The sequence below is a fragment of the Sturnira hondurensis genome, unplaced genomic scaffold, assembly GCF_014824575.4.
Source record: "Sturnira hondurensis isolate 20B ecotype Veracruz unplaced genomic scaffold, ASM1482457v3 Scaffold0008897, whole genome shotgun sequence".
In the NCBI taxonomy this organism is placed as follows: Eukaryota; Metazoa; Chordata; class Mammalia; order Chiroptera; family Phyllostomidae; genus Sturnira; species Sturnira hondurensis.
In genome coordinates, this window is record NW_028081528.1 from 3,310,973 (window position 1) to 3,331,547 (window position 20,575).

The following is a 20,575-nucleotide window of genomic DNA, read 5'->3' on the forward strand; positions in this document are numbered from 1 at the left end:
CTGGTAGGGGGGAAATGTGGATAACTTTAATTGCACAGCAATCAAAAAAAAGGAAAAAAGGAAAAGAAAAAAGAAAGCTGAGATGCCCACAGAGGGAAATGATTCCTCCCCTGCCTCCTGTGTAGTTGGTGGTAACAGAGTAACTGGGATTAGCAACCAAATGCCCTCTTTTATGAACCATAGTGCTTGGAAAAGAAATTTTCTGACATTTATTTTTTAAAGTTCAGCTTTAAAATAGTTTCAAACTAGAATGCAAAAATTTCCAAGTGCCAAGTGCAGAACCCCTGATGAGGGGACTTCTGCGCAAAAAAAGCCTCTTGCCAGGAAATTGATCTACATTTTACAGCCTGCATTCCAGAGTTGTCACCCTATCTTTTTATTCTCCATGGTTTTGACCAGAATCTGTTTCCTTGCTTTCTACTGTGGTGTTTGCTTCCTTGGCCTTTGGCATTTTTAGCTTCTTCTCTCACAGGAACTTCTGGAGACTTTCCCTACCCTGAGTAGCATTTATCTTAACAATTATCTTTGGGATTGTACTGGGCCTCTTGGAGACTGGCTCAGGTGAGGCTTTTGAGTCCAGGGAAGTGCTGGGGACTCTCAACAGGTGTCTGTGGACCTTTGCTGATGCCACACATCAGGTCCTCTCTTGGTCTTTCCTCATTCTGTGCGTCTTTGCAAACAGTCTCTCCTGCCACCTGCTTGTTGACCCATGTTTCTCTTCACCTTCTCCCTTGTTTTAGCTTTCTCTTGGACTCTTCTCAGCCTCAAGACCTTTCTTTGTATAGCCTTTGAACTTTAATCTTGCTGCCGGATTTCTTCAAAATTCACAATTTTGCACCTTCCTTAGAGCAAGATTCTGATTGCTCCAGCCTCTCTGTGCTTGGTCAGAGAGTTTGACACCAAGCGACCCTGAGCTTCTGGGTAGCTCATGGCAGCCTCCAGATCAGCAGCTTTGTTTTGGGCCCAGTCAGCTTTAGTAACAGTGGAGCATGTCACCAGACACTTCAGGCTGTCCCTTCAGTGAGATGATCAGCCTTGCAAATAGAATACAAGTTATCAGTGTCCTGTAGAACACTGCTGTATCCTGAATAACACTATTTTGCATCTTGATTTTTATATTGTGAACATTCTTTCATGATAATAAATTTTTACGGGTGTTGATAAATACCATCTTAATGCAATAGTTTCCAAATGGCATTGCACATTGCAATTGGTGAGCTTAAAAAACTAATACTGCCTATGCCTCGTTCCCAGAAATTATGATTTAATTGGTGTGGAATGTGACCTAGGCTTTGGAATTTTTAAAAGATCTCCAGATGATTCTAAATTGCAGACAAGTTTGGGAACCTTGGCTTTAATGGTTTTAAAATGTCCATGAATGGATACACTATGACTTATTTAATGAATACATGAGGGGGCAGAAGTAGTTTCACAGTTGTTTGTATGGAAAATAATGTAATAATTAATAAATAAAAATATAAGAATACACTTCATTTCATGTACTCACAACTGTAAATCTGCTTTTACCGCATTTTGTATTTTCTCAATGGACATATTTTAAGGATGTTAAATTTTCACTATTATAACAATACTAGCAAAAGTTTTCAAAGTGAATTGTTTTTTTTCTACCAAGTTGTGTGAGTTCTTATTATTTTTGGATATTAACACCTTTTTTGAGAGATGACTAGCAAATACTTTCTTCCATTCAGTAGATTGCCTTTGCATTTTGTGGATGGTTTCCTTTGCTGTACAGAAGATTTTGAGTTTGATGTAGTCCTACTTATTTGTTTTGCTTTTGTTGTCTTTGCTTTTAGAGTTGGATGCAAAAAATCATTGCCAAGACCAATGTCAAGGAGCTTACCACCTATGTTTTCTTTTAGCAGTTTTATGGTTTCAGGTCTTACATTCTAGTCCTTAATCTTTTGTGAATTAATTTTCGATTATGGTGCATGACATTGGTTTAGTTTCATTCTTATGCATATGGCTATCCAGCTTTCCCAAAATCATTTGTTGAAGACATTGTCTTTTCCCCATTGTATATAAGTCCTGTCTGGAAAAAGTCCAGCCATTGTTAATACAAGAACAGTCTGTGCAATGTTAATGTAATCTGGCAGCCAAGGAGAGTGGACTGGAATGCGCATGTGTGAACAATGACTACTTCACTGTACTAGTCAGTGAGGGAGGTAGATATCGTTGAGTGATCATGTGCACTATGTAGCTGTCACATTCAAAATAGCTGAGTGAACAGAGAAATGAATCTGCATCAAATTTTTCATTAAGCTTGGACATTCCTTTGCAGAAACTATTGGAATGCTGCCGAAGGCCAGAGCTATGGGCAACTGGTGATTGGCAGCTTCATCACAACTGTGCACCCACTGATGCACCATGTCTTCTGCAGAATTTTTTTGAAAAACATCAAACCACCCAGGTGACTCAGCCCCCCAGCAGCCCAGATTTGGTACCCTGTGACTTCTGGCTTTTCCCAAAACTTAAATCACTTTTGAAAGGGAAAAGATTTCAGACTGTCAACAAGATTCAGGAAAATATGATGGGGCATCTGATGGCAATTGGGAGAACTGTGTGAGGTCCCAAGGTGCCTATTTTGCAAGGGACTGAGGCATCATTGTCCTATGTGCAATATTTCTTGCTTCTTGAATGTTTTTCAATAAATGTCTCTATTTTTTATATGACATGGCTGGATACCTTCTGAACAAATATCATGTTCCTGCCTCCTTTGCCATAAATTAATTGACCATATAGGCATAGATTTATTTCTGGGCTCTCTATTCTGTTTTATTGATCTATGTGTGCCAGTTTCTTGATTTAAAAATAAAAAACACCTTTTATTATTAATTCTCTAATCCTCCAAAAATAACCTTTGTCAAGAATAAAATAGTTTGTTGTTTTTATGATGAATATATGAGACTAGAACAATGTAATGAGTTTATGTTATTTAACCATTATGTGCATACATTTGTTACCAGAAGCATAAGCTAGAAAACACAAAAGACATGCAAAAGTTTAACCCCACTAAAGTTTTTTTCTTTTTGCAACACCTCTGCAATTCAAGCACTGTAATTTTCCTGGGTATACTGAAGCAATAAGGAAATAATGAGAATGGCATAATGAAGCCAGATGATGTTCAGCTGAAGACCCTCTTGCTCATTTTATTTCATAATTAAAATCCCAAACATAAATTTTAAAAGGGACTTGGTTCCCCATAGTGCTATCCTGACATTTGTGTTTGTCTGTAATGTAATCAGTACATATATATCTCAAGTCCTGTGGAAAGTTAGCATTAAATTACCGGTTAATGTTCCTCTGAAAGAATCGTGTTCATTACAGCATGTCTTTGAACCAACTCAAATATCCTTATAGTTGTCCTTCAGTTTATGATGCTGAACCTATGGCGCTCCAGCCCTATAAGAATATAGCAAAGATGAGATTGCCTTGTAGTCTCATTTAGACAGTTAATTTTATCTTTGTTTTCTTAAGTCACATTTCATTGTGCTTCTCGATGGTGCAAAACTAATTGGCTCTTATCACAGTTACATTACCTTCGAAGGCAGATAAAATTAATGCAAAGTAAAAGATCGCTACAATCAGAGATATCTGGTTAAAAGGGAGACAGGCTTGCATAAAGGGGCTGCACAATCCACAGAAGGCTCTGGCAGAATAATAAATCATTACTTTCTCCAGGTTATCATCTTGTGCTCTAGTTCATTATTTTGTATCATTTGTTTTAACCTTGGATTGTCCCTACTACATCTGCTCTGCTGTGATTAATTCTGCTGATGGAAATAAACTGTCGAAGGGCAATGCTGTACTGCATGACTAATTAGCCTACCAAATTATGTTCATAAATTAACATTTTGTTTTTATTCATTTAAATAAATCAAAGTTGTCTAAACTTATTTTGTATAGATCACTCTTATATCAATGCATTTCTATAACCTTTTAGCTAGATTGGTTTTCTTAGTTTTTGGCCAACTAGTTCTTAAATAGTTTCTTACCTCCATTTTCCTAAAACTATCACAGCTACATCATTGTCCCATTTGGCCTAAGAGGAAGAAAGGGTTGTTATTATTATTTTTTCAGTTAAACTGAGCTCTCTACCAGGCTCTCTGCTCTAGCTTACCCTTCCTCTCCTTCCTGCCCCCAGTCTTGTCCACAGAACATCATCCTCTGTTTCTATTGGTTGTATGAAACTGGTTATGCTGTGAACTAAATCCTTGTGTCTCCATCAAAATTCATGTTCTGAAGCCCTAATCCTCAGTGCGATGGTATTAGGAGGTAATATGGAGAGCCAAATAGGCTTAGAGTAGGTCATAAGGGTGGGACCCTCATGATGAGATTAATGTCCTTATAAAAAGAAGAGGAGACTTTGTGAGAATACAGCATAAACACTGTAAACCAGGAAGCATGCTCTCACCAGCACCTTGAACTTGGACTTCTTGGCCTCCTAAACTACGAAAAGTAAGTGTTCATTGTTTAAACCTCCCAGTTTGTGGTATCATGGTACAGTGCCCACACTGACTAAGACAGGTGACTGTTGTGAAGAAACAGATTCTCCCCAAAGGAATCTTAGGTACTCTATCAAAAGGAAAGGCTTCTTAAGACACTGAGACAGGCAGGAACCAAGCCACTGATTTTTTAATGCCTTTACCTGGAATAGCACTTAGGACCAAGCAGTCTCACAGTAAACTTTAAAAGTAAGCTCAGATTTGCTAAAGGAAAGAATGCTATTAATTACAGAACAGATCATTTCAGGAACAGAAAAATGGATGGGAAATGTGTTTATATATTTTGCAACAATGAGTTGCTTGCCTCCAAAGACTATTTGAATAATAGGACCAGTCTTTCCAGAACACTGTTTCCAATAAAGGGTTCACTGCCTGATGCCCTTGGAGATTGAATAATATGAGAGAATTTACAAGTCCTCAAGTTAATTTCTGAAAGTTCTCCTAGGGACTGTCCCAAATTTCTGTGCCAGGGTTTGCTGGAGCAGGCTTCCACTAGCTCACTGGACTGGATCTCGAACATTCTTCCCAATTCCATGTTCAGTGAGGTAGCTTGAATCTGGCAAGGAGAATATTTACTCTATGGAAATATGCAAACAGTAAAGCCAGAACTTTTGTTTTCCGGAGAACAGTTTGTTAAATACTTATCAGCACCCCACTGTTTACATGCAAGGTAAAATGTCTCTGGCATCACTTTTCTCTAGTGCCTTTTCTAATTAAATTCTTAGTTTGTTCATAGAAAAAGAACCTTTATACTCATTCTCTCTCACTGCCCGTCCCAACCCTCCTCTCTCTCTATCTCTTTCTTCCTGGGAGCATACTTCATCATTTTTACCTTTCTTCAGTCTTCTGCCATTTGAAATAAATAATCCAGAAATTCTCTCCAAGTGAAGTCATCAGGAAACAGTTATTCCCAGGCCTTCAAACTCAGCACAGTCAGATACCATCTTCCAGTTGCCCCTGCAGATGGGTTTCCACAGTTATCACACCTGTTTCTGCTTCACACAGGTGGACCACCTTCCATCCTCTCTGATGCTTACTTAGGTGGCTTTGACAGAGGAGAACACCACATAACTGAATCCCACCATGTTGTCAACGGAAATAAAAGATTTGCATACAGGGCAATTTTTAAACCAAATGGCCTTATTTTCTAGTCTATTTCCTGCCTCCTGTTACTGTCCTGAGCACTATAAGAGATATAGGAGTAGAGAAAATGATCACTTCTTACAGAATTCTTCCAAATGTCTTAGGAAAGTCAGGCCTAATGAAATCTGTAAAGCCACTAGGAAAGAATTAAGTCCTAAATTGTTACAAATGGGGTCAATGCACCAAAGAGCTGAAGGGGTCAGGAAAGACTATGCTGGGATTTCTACTTGAGCTGTAACTAGGACTGGGACCTCCAGAAAAGAGGATAGAAGGCTGTTTTCGTGGAACAAACAGCATGGCCACTGAGCACATCATACTTCACTCTTGGGAACTATTGGGACAAAGATTCATCCTATTTGGATGGATCCTGGGAGGTTCCTAAAAGCCGAAAAAGAGTAATCAGCTGAATGCAGTAGGCAATAGGAAGCTATTACAGGGCTTTTGAGCAACAAGCTGATAATGTTAAAGGGATGCCTTTGATGAGAGGTCTGTCAGCATTATGAAGGAGAGAGTGCGTAGGTGAAGATTAGTAGCAAGAGAACAAGTAGGAGTAACTCAGGTGGGGCTTATTAGCAAGCACACGAGACCTCAGCAAAGGTCAAGACAGATGTGGGTGGTCAGGTCACTCATTGTGGGAGAGGAAAGAACATGGGTAGTGGGAGAGCAGCCCCAGTGAGGTCAGTTGGGTACTCTGAAAGCACGGCATCCAAAAGGCATCCTTGAGCATGATACTGGCAACTGCCGGAATGGGCAGGGTGGATTCGATGGGTGGAGGAGTGATGACAAATCGGGTGATGGTGTGAGAGAGCTCATCGGATGTGAGAACATGGCAGGTGTGGGGAAAAACATTTTAGGCTTCTTCTCATGGAAGAAGGCAGACACTACTGCCAGCCAGCAAGCTCCTGGGCCTTGTCATCACCTGGGGCTCAGTGCAGGGCCCCCAGGTCAAACAGGGGTCAGGGCACAGAGGGATAGAACATAAACAAGAAAGATAACCAAAGGAAAATCCCAGTTTAATGGCTAACATGAAGAGCGTCAGAGTGTCCCAACCCAAGGAATGGCCAAGGAGACCCGAGGCTTGGTCCTCACATAGCAGACCTTGGACCTTGCTGTGTGGACAGAGAAGGGAAAGACAGACCATGCGGGAGCCCACCACGGTGCATAGCCGTTGCACTGCTGCACTTAATTCTAAACCTACACCAGGCTGCAGAATGAAAGCTTTTGATCCTGACATCATTAGGATTGGTTCAGAAACTAGCAAATCCCTGTGAAAGTAGCAGAGGAAGGCCAGACAAGACACATAAAATAATGACTGACCCTTGGAACCGATCTGATAACACAGGTAGTAAGAGCCCATAATTTACCTTTTGAAAACTTCAGCCTAATGATATATGTTTTGAAGAAGTACATATGTCCAAGGAGCAGAGGAAACAGAGAAGCTGGGAATACTTGAGAGCCATTTACATTCAACTTCAACAAAATGTTGAATAACTGTCTTTTTCGGGGATTGAGTAAATTGTTCTGATTCATTTAGATTTCTAGTTATTCATAGAAAATTTCTTGGCTATAAACTCCTCTTAAATGTATTTGTCTTACGTTAGCCTATCTTTCCTGACTTCTTACAGTAGTGGAATGCACGTGGCATAAATTACTTCAATAATTAAAGATTGTACATGACTCCCTGTCATTACTCTTTACTGAAGAAGTATAAAGTATAGTGTTGGGCAAGTCTTTATTAACTTTAGGACATACATTTTTATAAATGAGTCCTCAATTTAAACTTATTTTCTCAGCATTTGGCTGTACAAATGCAGTATACTGTACCAACTGTGTTGAGAATCCCATTTGATTCCCATTTAACTATAATTTCATGATGTCCTTATAAGCCTAGGGCATACTCTGATACAAGAAAAGAAGATTAATTGAGGATTTTGCTTGTTTGAATATACACTAGTCATTAAAAGTTTGAATAAATAACATTTTAGAGTATTTCTTCAAATTTCCACATTATACTATCCAAATTGTGTTAGCAAGTAGAGGAACACAGGAAAAAGTCTTATAAGCAGATCTATTCATAGAGGGAGGTTTCTGTTTCAAGCAAAGGAAAGAAGGAAATCTAGGCTTTATTTCACGTACACACTATGTAACCAAACCTGTTCTAGTTTTTCACACATGTTCATATTGAATCATAGCAATCGCATGAGATATTTTGTCTCCACAGTGGAAATGAGGAATCAGAGATTCAAAGACATGTATTTACTGGGTAGTAACACAACTGGTAAGCAGTACAGCCAGCATTAAAATTAAGACCTTTCTAATTCTACAGCTCATGTTTTCAATGTACTATGTTTTAGAAATGTCCACACACATAAACTTTTATGAAAGAAATTTTGAAATCCATTTTTTCAGATAATAGCACAGCTACTAAGTTTATATCAATATATAGTATAGGCCAAAAGTAGGTTTACAGTTGTGAGTACACAAAACATAGTTTATTCTTATATTAAAAATTATTTATTATTTATTGTATTATTTTTCTTATGAGCAACTATAAACCCACTTTTGCCTCACCCTGTATATTGCTGACTCAGTAAAACAAAGTAAACCCTGTACAACAACCCCCAAACACAAATATATTTTCCTATGTAGTAATTCAACATTGCTCAAAATAAAAATCAGCTGAGAAGTCCCCCTGGTTTAGAGATAACCCTACTAGAGAGATGGCATATACGTTTAATCTATTTATTATCAGTTGGTAGTGGCTGCCTGGGTCTCTGCATGGAGAGGAACTCTGAGGTCAGGACTAGAGTTAGCAGAAGTAGCCTTGAGATCTGTTAGTGACCAAGCCCATGGTCATGAGAGAGGAAAATGGCAGCACATCTACTGTGTTGGCTAGAGCTGCCAAAAATATTAATAAAGTATGTATGTAAAAGTATGTAAAACTGCCTTCCACACTCGACATTCTCTCTATTAATCTCACTTTTGGGGTTTAGTGTTCCCTGAGCTAGCCTGATCATAAGAATCAGCTGGGTTAATTATTTTAAAACATTGTTTCCTGGGCCTCTTATCTGGAGATTCAGGATGTTAAGAGAGTGGGAGGCCAGGAAGTTTATGATCTAGCAAGTTTGGGAATATTTGAGTTGCCTTTCTATTCAGAAAGTCCCTGTGAAGGACTTTATTAACTCACTAAGCAGTGGTACTTTAAGACATAATCTTTCTAGTAGAGATTTGAGTACATACGAGCCACGGGCAAACAATAGACCCATTTGGTGGTGACTGGTGATCAGAGAAATTCACAGCATACGATAGCCTACCTACCTCATCTGGCTCTGCCCAAATTGCTGACTTCATCTTATTCTGCTTTTCCTCTCACTCACTCCACTCCAGTCACACTAGTCTTCCTGTTGCTCTAACAAGGGCATGTTCCCTCCTCAAAGTCTTTGCCCTTGTTGTCCCCCTGCATAAGATGTCATTCCTGGAGGCCTTCATCAGGCTGGTGTTTCTACTCCTCTCTTAAGTTGTAAGCTATTAAGTGAAAGATCTGGTTGCTAAGGGGGAAGAAGAAAGGCACAATTTTAAGTCTGTGAAGCAGACGCTACTCATTGCCTATCTGCCAACCAGAGACTCTTCAATGTTGTGAAAGGGACGCTCCCTTTCCTAGCTCTAAGCAATGAATTATGCCAGTCGGCACGCAGCATCTGCAATGAAATCAGGGTGAAGAATATAATGGTTTTCCTAGAAAAGAAAGATACAGAATGTCAACAAAGAACAAAGAAGAAGAAAGTCACTAGTTGCATAATAATTAAACCTGGGTAAAATGTATTATTTAAAGCCATTCAATCACAGCCTTATCTTTTCTGATTCTTGTGAGGTGCTTATAAGTGTAATCATCTGGCTACATCTTTGAAACAGCAGTAAGAGCTGGGACGCATCTTAATAAACACTAACTGCAGCAACTGTGAAGAAAACATCATTAATCATGTCATCTGATCAGAGATATTGTCAGTGTTACATGTATACATTTATACTCAGACTAAATTCCAGTAAACATCCCTTGTGTGCTTTGGGGATGAGGACAATGAATGCTACTTTGTTTACTAGAAGTCTAAAATAGTATAATGTAGGCTTAAATTCTCCAAATGGAACTCACCTAGATACATTTGGTCTCCCTGCTGCAGACTCTAGAGAAAGTACTACTTTCATTGCATCAGACACCTACTGAACATATGCTAAAAATGTTACCATAGCTCCTCACTGCTTTTCTAAATAAAATTTTAAATCCTTGGATGGGTATTAAGGCCCATACTTACTTAGCTATCACTAAATTTAGTGAAGGCAACATTATGAAGAATGGTGTAGACAATAGGAGAGAGAAAAGGAGATTGGATATTGAGTTGAGAGAAAACCTCTGTATTATAGTGTCATAAAAAGTCAAGTAAAGAGTGCATTATGATAAGAAAATAGTTATCAATCGGTAAATACTTATCCTTGAAAGGAAACCATCAAAAGATCAGAAAAGTAGACAATTTCTGGGTGATACAAAGCATATGAAACCAATGCTGGCAACTCTTTACAGGGCTCAAGAAATGGGTGTTCAAAAAGATAAAACATAGGACTTCCAAATAATGAAGCTTTGCAGTAGATTTACAGAAAACTCATCAAAGACACATCAGGTATTGAGAAAGGGAATGACTTACGAGCAATGTGTTGAGCTGAATTAATGAAATGACCATGTTAAAAAGCAGTGAAATGGTTGTGACTGTCTCCCACTTTTTGACCAGTGAACTTCAGAATCTTGCTGCAAGGTACGCTTTGTGAGTACAATTCTTAGAAGTGAAATGAGGGAATTTTAAGATGCACTTTCGGGTTTGAAAGTAAGTGTCCAATATCTAGGAAATCCTTTCACCAGAAGTCAAAATATTCACAAGCTATGAAGAAAAGTCCACCTGCTCTATTTCTTTTTCTCCATTATTTTGTATCCTCAATTAATACTGGCAAATATAATTAAAAGTTAAACACATAATTCATATCCAAAAAGAACTGAGATATTATATGCCATAAAATAAAAAATAATATCAATTACATAAAAAAGAGACTTATGAAAACGAAATGGAGTATTTGGAAATAAAAGCATGGTAGCTAATAATGGAAGGAAATTCAATAGATGAGATGAATAATAGAATTAATACAATGAAAGACAGAATTAGACTGAAAGTTCAAGTTAAAGAATTCTATAAGAATCTGGTGACAAACAGTAAAAAAGATGAAAAATAAGAGAAAAGTAATAAGTAAGATGTATCCAGAGATGAAATACTCCTCTAATAAGAGATCCCCAAAAAAGATAGAGGAGGGAAAGAAGCAGTATGGTGGGTTAAATAGTGCCTCCTAAATCATATGACAGCATTTGTTCATTTATCCTGTCTCTGTCCCCTTTGCTTTTGTGTATGTCATGCTGGTTCCCACCTTTAGACAGAGGGTTCCTTACGGATCCTTCTAGATAATGCCATCTCTAGTCCTGCCTGCTCCTAAAATAGTAGATTGGCTGCATGAATTGCATGCCTACTCTCTTCAGTAAAAGGTTATGTAGCCATATCCTCCACCTTATTTTCAGAACATACTTTCCCAACAAAACATTTCCTAATGTTAATATCCTTTGCAATCTGGATAATCTGAGAACCTCCCAGATCATCCAGTGCTGGCTCCTTTTATTTGTCTACTCTCTCTCTCTCTCTTTGTCTATTCTCTCTTTCCTCTTGCATTTTACTACAGGAAGAATGAACCAGGCCCACACCTTCAACACTGGGCTCAACATTGGGTAGTTACATACCCAAGCTCATTGCTTACGATTTCTGCTTTCCACCCAACAGAACACAATTCAGCCAAGTTTTGTCCCACTTTATAACAAGCATGGCTTTTCCTCCAGTTTCCAATGAAATCTCCAATGAAATCTCCTTGTTTCCTCTCGACACCAGAAGAACTTTTTTAAAAAAGATTTTATTTATTTATCTTTAGAGGGGAAGGGAAGGAGAGAGGGAGAGAAATATCAGTGTATGTTTGCTTCTCGTGAGTCCCCTGCCAGGAACTGGCCTGCAACCCAGGCATGTGCCCTGACTGGGAATCGAACCGCGATCATGTGGTTCGCAGGCCTGCGCTCAATCCATTGAGCTACACCAGCCAGGGTGACACCAGAAGAACTTTTAATGTTCATATTCCATTAACAATTTGTTCATGATGATAATGTGTTCTGTAACATGAGAGAAGTATTGTCCACCATCCTCTTTATTTCCTTTTCAGCTCTCACTAGAATCTGCTTTAACATCTGTATTTCTACTGACAGTCCCTTCAAAGAAATCTAGGCATCTGCTATCACGCATTTCTAAATTCTTCCAGCCTCTGCTCATTACCTAATTCCAAAACCACTTCCACATGTTCAGATATTTGTTACAGCAGCATCCCAATTCCTGATACTAAAACCTATACTTGTTTCTTAGGACTCCAGTAATAAATCACCACAAATTGGTGGCTTAAAACAACAGAAACTTATCCTTTCATAGTTCTGGAGGCCAAAAGTGCAAAATCAAAGTGTCCACAAGGTTGGTCCCTCTGGCTCTGAGGCGGGATCTGTTCCATGCCTCTCTCCTAGCTTCTGGTGAGTGCTGGCATTCCTCGGCTTGCCGACCCGCCACCCACTCTCCATATCTCTGCCTCCATCTTCACGCCACCTGTCCTCTGTGTAGCTCTCAAATCTTCCTCTGCTTTTCACTTATAAAAAACACCTGTTGTTGTATTTAAGGCCCACCCTAAATCCAGTATGATCTCTCCCAGAAATCCTAAGTTTAAGTGCATCTGTAAATATGCTTTATCAAAAATAAGGTCACATTCACTGGTTCTGTGGGTTATGACATGGAAATATCATGGAGGGGTCTCTAATCAACCCACCACAGTCTTCCCTTTAAACCCTCCCCAATGCGCATATGGCCCACATACAAAACAGATTCACTTCATCCTGATACCTCCAAGAATCTCAGACCATTGCCACATCAACTCTAAACCCAAAAATCTCACCTAAGTATCGTCAGTTCAAATCCCTAAATCTCATCATCTAATTTAGGTATGAATGAGGCTTGGGTATGAACCATCCTGAGGCAAAACTCATCTCCATCTATGGTCTTGTGAACATAGAAAAAAAAATGAATTATCTGCTTTCAAAAATGCAATGGTGGGACAAGTGTGAGATATACACTTTCATTCTAATAAGAAGATATTGGAAGGAATTAAGGGGTTTTCCTTCCCAAGCAAATTTGACATCCAGTAGGACAAATTTCACTAGATTTTAAGGCAGAGAATAATCGTCTGTGTCTTGATGCTTCATCATCTGGGTTCGGGGCTCCAGCCTCTAGTCCTGGGGCAGGGGCTCTTTCAGCTTCCAGGCTCACTCGCATAGGAGCCTCAGTGGCCCACCTGCATCTGCACCAAGGGCGATTCTGTCCTTGGAGTCATTCTTTCTTTTTCCTTGAATAGGGTTGCACATGTTTGCAGTTGAGTAGCACCATCAGCCCATTTCCTGCCTGTAGAATCCCAGAAACAATGTCTCAATCTTATCTTTTATGAACTCTGAGTTTTACATCCATCTTAACAAGGCCTTTTCTGTTACAAGAGTAGGAAAGTTATTCCACATTTCCACCCAGTTTTACAGAGTTCTGTTCCTTATAACCATTACTTCTCAAATGTAGTTTCGTGCATCATTTAAGGATAAGAAAAAACTGTCTCCCAATCCACAGTTGTCTAGCATCACTGAATTATCAGAGCATTATTTTTATAATGACATGTCAGTTTTATCAAATATATGCATACTTAGTTTAATGCCACTTTGGCAGAATTAATTCTCGTTGTGTATTTCCTCTCCAACCTTTAAGTAGTGTTGTGAGCTCTCAGCCAATGGGAGCTGCTACATACTGTGGTCGACTGTATAAAACAGTTCTCAGCTAATAAGTGTGACCATACTATAGATTTCAGCAGGGGAATCTGCTACTTAGCTAACTGTGGGATGAATATTTTCTGCAGCATGTGTCATTTCAAAGATGCTCTGACCTCTTTCTCATTTATTTTGTGTATTGGAGAACAGTTTGTCCAATAATGGCTGATTAAATGAGTGGAAATAACACTATCAGATGTACTTCATATAAACACAGTAATAATGTTATAATGGGTCTTGATATGGACATTTCTAAGAGGCAGGAGTTGTTTACCAGGATGTAATCAAGAAAGCAGAAAGTTCAGATCATCAAGAAGCTAGATATTGATGAGTGACAACTAACATCAAGAAGCCCATGATATGCATTGCTAGGATCTGGAGTGACCATACGACTGTATGGAGATATCTAGGGAAAAAACTATGGCAGGAGTCTCATCTTCACTTCAGAGAATCTGAGTAGATTGCAGGCGTGGTTGCCAAGGCCAGATATCAGGAAAGCATCTCCGTAGGGACGTTGTAATAGTGATTCTTCTATAGAATTGATTCAGTTAGGCTCCTTTTTCCAGTAACACAGTCCCTCCATTAAAAAGAGTGTATGTGCATTAGATTCCCGTAAGTATATATGGGTCTGTTTCAGGAATCTAAATTCTGCAGTATTAATTTCTGTCCATTCCTGCACCAATATAACAGTTTTAACTGCTGTCACTTCAGAATGTTTTAACATATTATACTACAAAAAAACATTTCAGAAAGAACTTGAATATTTTTGATCACTTATTTTCCCAGATGAACTCTAAGCTTGACAAGTTCTCCTTTTTCAAAGAAATATACAAGGGTTTTCATTGGGATTATACTAACCAGATGAATTTGGGAAATCCTCATATTGTTTTTCCTCTCAAGGTTCATAATGTATTTATTCTGGTAGTTTTTATATCACATAGTAAAATTCTTCATACAAGTCCTTCAGCTTGGGGTTTTTTTACTGGTTATTTTATAAATTTTAATGCTCTAGTTGTGGAAACTTGATAAAATCATATTTTAAAGTTATGTCTTGTTGGTACCGAGGAAAGACAATGACCTTATTTATTGTGTGTGCAGCCACTTTCCTGACCTCTAGTAGTTTTTTCTTCCTACTGCTGGGTTTTTGCTGTTGGTGTTCTCAACCGTGACGTCTGCAAATGGCACAGTTGCCTTCCACCCCCCATCCAGCCCCCACGGTTGCGGCCTTTCTTCTTTTTCTTGCCTTATTTCACTGGCTTAGAAATCTGACTGATTTTAACAAAAATGTTTTCAAAAATTTTATCATTAAGTATATCTTTGTATGTCTCTAGTAAATTTTCCTTATCAGATCAAGCAAGTTTCAGTCTCTTCCTATTTTCCTGAGTTTTATTGGTTCACAATATTGTCAAGATGATTGTAGTAATTCCACTTTACCATCTATGGTCTATATAAATCTTTTTAAAAAATTAATAAGGCCTTTTTTGGAACTATTATGTTTGCAGAAGTCTTAATTCATGCTGGGAAAATATGAATTATTTGTTAATTTTCATATGCACTTATTAAATTGTGATTAGGGAGACTTTTATTCCTATATTTTTCTTGATTATTTGATCTATTAGAATTTTGTTCAAACTTCTCTCTATTAATATAGATTATACAGTTCTCCCTACGTTTTCACCATTTTATCTTTCTGTTTATATTTCCATGTTGAGTCATTAGATGCATAAAGATCATGATGGTTGCACCTTATGGGGATTTAATCAACAAAATACATCACATTTTACTTCTGAGATCACATGAGACTGGGCATGTTTGGAGTAGTAAGGCGGTAGACAGGTCCCATTCTACTTTGACTCCAAGTACCACTTCTAGTTTCACTTTTTCAGCGTCTACTCAGTATATTTTCATCATTCTTTTATATTTTTGTTTTAGATGTATCTTCTGTAAACAGCATAAGATAAGATATTTTTGCTACCCAACGTAATAATCTTTTCTAAGATTAACTTAATGACTTTAGTTTCAATAATAAATATCTGGTGTTTCCTGTGTGCCATTTTTTCTCCCTCATTTATTTCCTATCTTCAGCTAGATCTGTTTAGTTAGTTTTGCCTATGTCATTAATTTTTTTCTGTCTAGGAGTTTGATAACAATTTATCTCATTATTTTCTTCTTTTGCTTGTCTTCATTTTAACTCAAGTGTCTCAGTGATGACAAACACTGGTGTCAGTAAACTTCCTCCCAGATTAGATAAGATCCTTGCCCTGGCTGGGTTGCCCAGTTGGTTGGAGTGTTATCCCAAATACCATGATGTTGAGGGTTTGATTCCCAGTCAGGGCAAATAAAAACATATCCTCAGGTGAGGATTAAAAATAAAAACAATCAAGTCTTTCTTCAGTTTATGGATATTTTTCCCTATTAGTGTCTGTATTAGTTTCCTAGGGCTTCTTAAATTCTAATGCATAAAAATATAAGACTTTTATAAGACAAAGAAATTGTAAAAAGGAAATTGTTTAAAAGGAAAGTTACAGACTGGAGAAAGTGCCTAAAATATGCTTTAGACAGTGTTCTTCCCATCAAGGGAGAAAAAGATAATTAAAGTTTGAAAATGGTATAAATAGGCAACTCACAGGAAAAGTAAGTAGCGATAAATATGAGAAATGCTAGTAACAAGAAAATGCTAAATTTTTTCCATACATCAAGTAAGCTAAAATTATCAGATCAGCAACTCCTTGAATATCAATAGAAGGTATAAATATGTAGATTTCATCAGGGAAATTTTGCATATAATCTTTGACCCCATGTGTCTACTTCTAGGAATCTACTTAATAAAAATATTCACAAGCACCTTGAAAATATATTGATAATTTCATTTGTCGCTGAAAAATTTATTCAATATTTCCTGAGGTGTTGTGTGTCTGGTAGTGTGCCACTTATAGGTTTAGATGGAATGACAAATAGTAACCTCTCCAGAACTGTTCATAAAATCAAAATTTGGAGACTAACAAATGTCCATCAATAGGCAAATTGTCAAATAATGTATTGTACACACACAGGTGACCGTTAAAGAGACTAACTTATGTATAGTCATGTGGAAATATCTTAAAATATTATTAAATGCCAAAAACCTGATCACAGAAATATGTATGGCGTATTTATGTATTTAAAATTAAATAATAGTCACCACATGAAATCATTATGGAAGTCCTTTGTATTGTAATTCTTTTTTGAAAGGGAAGTAGGTTGGTAGAAGTTAATAGATGAAGGACTGTCACATTATTACAATCTACTAAGGCAGTATTTGAACTTCTATAATTGTAAAAAGACCAATAAAATATATATGATGATAATATTTGTTAGCCAATTTTAAGCACACAGCTGTTATCGTGTATTAGGAGTAAGGAGGCAAGAATTAAAAGGAACCGTAGAGACCAGGAATTTCAGCAACAAACTCCATGAAAATAAAGTCACTTAGATATAGGTCATATATTTTTATCTTGCTAGTTGTGTGACTGACATTTGTTTCTACAATATTTGATTTAGCCTAAAACCATATTTTCATATTTTGAAATTGTTCAATTTAAATTACTAAATAATTTTTGCACATATTTTTTCACCCTATTTTTGAGCTTCTCCACTGGAATGGGTTCCTGGATAGGATAAGCTTCTGGGTGGGATAAGGAATGCAGGAGGCAACAGAAATGGTAAGATTTGGTAATGTCTGTGAAACACATTACATTGCCGAGAAAAAAAAAGTGTTTTATATATTGAGTATGCTGTTCGTATAAAGCCAAACAAAGGGCTATGTCAAAAAATTATATCTAAATGTCCTGCAGCTGATCCATTTGCTTCTTTCCCCACTATCAACATGCTTGTCTCTCTCTTCATTTCAAACTCTTCATGGTTGACAGTGACTGCTGGCTCATTTCTGTCTACAATCTTTCACTGATGTTCTTTCCTATCATAAAACCAATGGGCCCACCTATACCATATAATTCTTATCCTCAGCCAGACTACATAGAGTGATTTCTAAAGAATTCTGTGGCTTAATTTAGCAGCACTAAAAACTACTTGCAGCCTCAATTAAAATGATTTTTCTCTTAGTGTTCTCAATGTGTCACACATTTTTCAAGTTTTAAAGAAAAACAAAACAGGTTTTTAAATAGACTTAATATTACCTAAATAGGACCGAATGCTAATGTAAACATTAAAAACCCGTAGTTGGTAGCATTTTCCTTGAGGTGTTAAGCAGGAGAAATTTTTGTCTTGCTTCTATTTTTGTTCCAATCGGTGGCTGTTGCAACACCTACTAGTTTCAAGGATTGGTCTAGAAAGAATCACAAAATGTTAAAGATGGAAAGGCCTTAGGGACTACCCAGACCAACATCCCAGTCCACAGACAGGTCACGGAGGCCCAGGTACATGAAGCAAGCTGCCTGGGATCTAACAGCTAATTGCAGGAAGAACGTGGACTAGAATATGTGGTTTCTGAATTTTCAGATAAGGGTTTTCTCACTGTTCCACTTCTAGGCCTTTTTTTCGAGGCTTATCAGAATGAAGGAAAAAAATAAAAAAGTTGTGCAGAAATTTTGGCAGAAGAATTGTACTCTTTTTATCAAACAACTACAAAAAGAACAAAATCCCAAACGTGAAACTGGAAAATTCTCTTAATATAAAAAGTTATTTCTGGAAAGGGGTAAAGTCTTAGTAGCGTCTTGGAAATATCTTTATACTCTGACATCTCCGTTACATGGATGCAAGGGGGTTGTCGCTCCCATCTAGTGTAGTTGCTGGAGGTTGAAAGCGACGTCTGTCTTATTGTTGGCTGTTTCTGGTGAAAATTACAAGTAGAAATGATGCCTATCGACTAACACATTCTCTCTATTTAAGATGCTGTATCTTAATAAATTACTCTGAAAACAAAAATTGTCATATGGAGAAAATGCCTTATCTTTCTCCTTCCCATGGCAAGCATATTTCAACATACTTTCTACCCATCTGTGAGAATTGTTGTATTTTGAAGGTCTTTTGAGTCAATGTCCAGAATATATGTATCCTTGGTAATAGTCTCTTGCTTTCTTGATCATAATTTTATCCTTCACAATTCCGGCATAAATAATTCAAAAAACAGCCCTGATGCAACTTGATCAACTAAAGAGAAAAGACATTCTTTCAGAAAGTGGAGAAAATGGAGAAAAACAGTTGTATTTTAAGTAAAATAAATGCTTTCATTAAACATCCTTGCAGTTGACAAAATGCTAGATGTTTAGGTGGCAATTATAGTTCTTTGATAAACTGTCAAATCTTGTCACAACACATGTTACAAACAAGGACAGATTTAGATGTCCTTTATGACAGCTTTGTGTAGGTTGAGAATGTTTGGCAGTTAATTTCAAACAAGGAACATATTTTTCTTTCCAGCAGTTATCTGCCTGTTTATTAGGAAGAGTTTCTTTGTGCCTTTAATCTTACTCATTCGACTCACAGTTCCAGATCACTATTGTAACATTACCTTCCCTCATTTATTGTTCATAATAATCATCTCCAATACTTTGAGAGAACAATTTCCCACAGAGCTTTACATTGGAAAAATTCTTTAAAGCTTGTTTTGTGATTGTTTACAATTAAAGTTGACTACTGTGTGTTTTTACTGAGCTTTTCATTGGAAGCCTGTCATTTTATAAAATAGATGTGAAGATAGTGATTAGGTAAATAAAGCTGAGTGAAACAAGTAGGAGAAAATTTTATGATTCAAAAATGTGACTTTCAATCTAAGCATTTTGTTGGACGCATGAGGGTATTTTTTGAAACACACTTTCAATTTTTAAAAAATTTTCTGGTGAACTTAAAAATCTTAGTATGAAACAATAATCTTAGAATAACAATGAGGTTACATATGGTGAATAACATATCATTAAAATGAAAGATGATTCAATATATGGATAGGTTCTGTAACTCATAGATTATAAATAAGAAAACATATTCCTGAACATAACTCAACATAATAAAGGTCATATGCAAAAAATCTACAGTCAACATCATACTCAATGGGCAAAAACTAAAAGCTTTCCCAATAAGGATCAGGAATAAGACAAGAATGTCTGCTTTCACCACTTCTATTTAACATAGTATTGGAAGTCCTAGCCACGTCAATCAGCTAAGAAAAAGAAATACAAGGGATCCAGATTGGAAAGAAGGAGGCACAACTGTCATTGTTTACAAATGACATGATAATGTACATAGAAAATCCTATAGATTCTACCAAACAACTCAATGTAATAAACAAATTTGGCAAAACGATTTGAATTTGAATTTGAATTTCTGAATATTTCAATATTCAGAAATTAAAGGCATTTTTGTATATCAACAATGAAATATCAGAAATGGAAATTAGGAAGAAAAATCCTATTTTATATAGAAACAAGAAAAATAAATTACCTTGGAATAAATCTCACCAAGGAGGTAAAAGACCTGTACTCAGAAAACTACACAGCACTGAAGAATGAAATTAAGGAAGACACAAACAAATGGAAGCATGTACCATGTTCATGGATTGGAAGAATTAACATCATCAAATTCCCATACTACCTAAAGCAATTTATAGATTCAATGCAATCCCTATTAAAATACCAGTGACATATTGCACAGATATAGAACAAACATTTCAAAAATTTATATGGAACCATAAATGACCCCAAATAGTTAAAGCAATTTTGAGAAAGAGAAACAAAGTAGGAGGGATCACAATACCTAACATCAAGCAATATTACAAGGTCACAGTAATCAAAACAGTCTGGTGCTGGCATAAGAATAGACACATAGATCAATGGAACAGAATAGAGAGCCCAGAGATAAACCCAAGTCTCTATGTTTAATTAATATTTGACAAAGGGGAAAGTAACATAAAATGGAGTAAAATATAGCCTCTTCAATAAAT